The sequence below is a fragment of the Apis dorsata genome, unplaced genomic scaffold, assembly GCF_000469605.1.
Source record: "Apis dorsata unplaced genomic scaffold, Apis dorsata 1.3 scaffold_207, whole genome shotgun sequence".
NCBI lineage: Eukaryota > Metazoa > Arthropoda > Insecta > Hymenoptera > Apidae > Apis > Apis dorsata.
The window spans coordinates 959,029-962,640 of record NW_006263491.1 but is presented as its reverse complement, the minus strand read 5'-3'; the positions used below and the strand labels follow the sequence as shown (position 1 = coordinate 962,640).

Genomic DNA, 3,612 nt, shown 5'->3' with positions numbered 1-3,612 from the left:
AAATAATATTTTTAATATCTAGAATTTTTCAAATTTTTTTATCTAAAATTATTTTTACATTACGTAATAAAAAATATTACTATATACCATAAATATTACCATAAATTATTATATAAAGAAGAATTTATAAAAATAATTTCTCGGTAATTTGCTGCATTTAGAAAATCTGTGATTAAATTCAGATTTCAACAACTTAAATATTATTTTAAAAAGACAACAAATTTTTTTCACTATTAAAAACTACAAATAGCAAAAAAATTTTGCTCTTTAGTTTTTTCCATCCTACTTATATTTTGTTCTTTTATATTGAAAATATGTTTTGTTGTCATTATAAAATGATAATATAATATTATTTTTATTAAAAAATTTCAATATATCAATAGTTAGCTATAGATAATAGACCTAGATATGGAAATACATTATATTTATTTTTTTCATAAAAATATATTATAAATTATTATAATAATATAATTAAATTATTAGAATGAAACCATTTTGCAAGAAAATAATTTTATTCATAATCAAGAAAAAAGTATTCAGCGGATGCAATTGTAAACTTTTTCTACTTGAATATATTACAAGTATATACCATATTGCATATAAAATATAGTTGTAGCTGTATTTTATGAATCAGACTATCCGAATTCCAACAAAAGTATTTAAGTGGGGACGATAATACGTAAAAGGGAGGCGTAAAGTGTTAACACAGGCCAGAACAGCAGCAGACACTTGAAAACAGCGCTCTTTAGCCTACTCTTAAGCCATCTTTTTTCCCTTCCCTTTCTTTACCTTTTCAGCCTTCATTTCCTCCAAACTCTTTGATGCCTCGTTCTCATCAGTTTTTGCTTGTCCATCCATTTTTCCTCCGATCCCCCTTCTTCCAAGCTGTCATTATTTCTGTCATATCTTTTCCCGATATTTCTTTTTCACAAAGAAACGGTACTTCATTTTTTATGAAAAATTTTTGTAAAAATAAAACGAATGTCTCGTTTTATAGAATTCGATAATTTGTTAAAATATAAATTTATAAAAAATATAATGTTATAAGATTATACTTTTTTTTTATTTACTTACTTGGAACATATTGAAAGAACAAAAAAGAAATTGGATGAGATAAATTGAAGAAAAAATGAGAGATTGAATATTCATCAATAATTATAACATAATAATTGTTATAATTAGATTGTTAATATATATATAAGAAATTTTTATATACAAAAATCTACATAAATCAATAAAAAATATATATAATATAATCGAATATCTATTATATCTATATATGTATGTAACTATATCTTATATATGTATTTATGTAATAAAGACAATAGTATCCACATATATAGATACTCTCGAGATTATATTTGATCAAATATTTGGAAAACTGAACATTATTTGACTTTGGCTCATTCTGCTATTTGTATCAAAGATAAAAAAAATAGATAATACAAGTGAAACAGAATAAATAGGATGTACAAATACAAATGTTATATAATGTTATTATATGTAATCATATGAATCTCAATAATTCAAAATATTTCAATTAACATTGTATAATAATAAAATAATATAAAAAATATAAAAAAATTTATTTTATTTTGAATTATAGATAATAATAAGATCTATATTAAGATGAAAATGAGAATTAACTATTATATGCATATATAAGTAAATAAATTATACAAAATTTTCACAGGTAATAGACATAAATCCTAGATTTTCATATGACATATATAAATAACATATAAAAATAAAAATCAAATTTGTTATATCAAAATATCACAAAACTATTTTTTTGCACATACATATTTTATATATTTTTATTAATTATTTATAAAATATATTTTGATTTTCTATTCGAGATAGTTTTAGAATAGCTATAAATGAAAAAATCAATATTTTTCGTTAAATAATTCTACTTCCAAATACAAAAGAATTTTTCTTCCGGTTGATGTATATAATCCTATGTAATTTCTGATATCGATGCAGATGTTAATCCATAAGAGAAAAAAAGTTACTATCATTACAACCATAATTACTGTGCTGTAAAGCCTAACAAAACAAAACTATTATATTATTATCCTTAAGGTATATTTGAATAAATCTATATGTTAATTGTATTATATATCATTATTTAAATTTACATAATATTATATTATATTAATTATAAACAAAAATTATAAAAAAAAGAATGAATTTATTTGATGAAAGTTATAAATGTGCGTGATTTTCTATTAAGACTAAGTTTGTTTAATACTAATAATAATAAAAACAATCACGAATGCATAAAAGAAAAGAAAAAAAGAAAGAAAAAGGAATGAAATAAATAATTATCTAGTATCCATATTTTCTTTATTATTTTTTATATAATAATATATAATCAAAGAAGTTATAAAAGTATAAAATAACATACATATACATAATGTGTATATATATGTGTGTATATATATATATATATATTATTTTACAAAAGAATATCCATTGTATCCAATCAGGATTGAAAATTAAGATTAAGTTTTCTTTAGATAAAGTGAAATAGTGTTTCACTTTATATTCATTTTTTATTTAACATAAATTTAAATTGTTTTTTTATAAATAATAAATAAAGATTAATCAAAATTTTCATATATTATTTGTACTTGTTTTCATTGTTTTCATTCTAGAATCGATCCTCTAAAATGCTTCACGAATACATTAATACATAATACATTAACAATTGGTGGAATGTGTAAACTTCTGATGGCAATATACAATGCCAAAGTTGGTACATACATACTTAGTTAGAGCTTGTGTCCCATGGGAGCAGGGTTCTAGTGATTTACCATATATCTCCAGAGTTCATAGTGGTATACACATTTAATAGAGATCGCATTTATAGCTGTATAAATCAAACTTTAGATATACTGAGCATACTCGTGTCATATTCAGATATCACTAATAGATTGCTTTGTCTTGTTGCTATATTTCATTTAAATCAGTATTCGAACATGTGGTTGGAATGTGTATTTTATACTGTACTATTAGTAAATAAAAACACAACAGAGATATTTATTTTACTGTCTACATATCTTAAAAGATCTAAAATTTTTTAAACTAAACGTAGAGACTAAAAAGCTTTTCTCGTTCGTAACTTTTCTAGATAAATTTTATCGCAGTTTATTTTATAGGAAAAGGTCAAAGAGCTTTGAACCGGCGAATTAGCGAGAGAAAATCGTTGGAAGCGTTTAATCTCCCAGGCAACTCGTTAATTTAAGGAATAAGAAGGGAGATAAGTTTTTCTTTCCCGTATCTTGATGAATTTCTCGCGTAACAAAAAAATTCTACGGTTCGTGAAACTTGAAAATAAAAATGGAAAAAAATTTTTAACCTCATTCTAATTAATGAAATGTTATTTAAATTCAAATAATTCAATTTATCTTGAATCAAAAATGGTGGTATTTTTTGAATGTCTGTAAAATGATAATATATTCGTAAAGCACTTATGAAAGAATAATTTTAAAGATTAAATACAAAAGAAAATATTTAAAAAATATTAGTATATTAATTAAGAAAATATATTTTATTTATATTATTATAATTACATTCATATTATTATATTATTATAATTTACATGTA

The 3,612-nt window shown here is 21.8% G+C and overlaps 1 long non-coding RNA gene across 1 annotated transcript; it reads left to right on the top strand.

The window, feature by feature from the left end:
* The first annotated feature begins 1,896 nt into the window (after nucleotides 1–1,896).
* Nucleotides 1,897–3,411, top strand: LOC116185538. Its single transcript, XR_004150382.1, has 3 exons — nucleotides 1,897–2,085; nucleotides 2,661–2,761; nucleotides 3,165–3,411. It is a non-coding gene; the product is annotated as an uncharacterized LOC116185538 (long non-coding RNA).
* The last annotated feature ends 201 nt before the right edge of the window (nucleotides 3,412–3,612 follow it).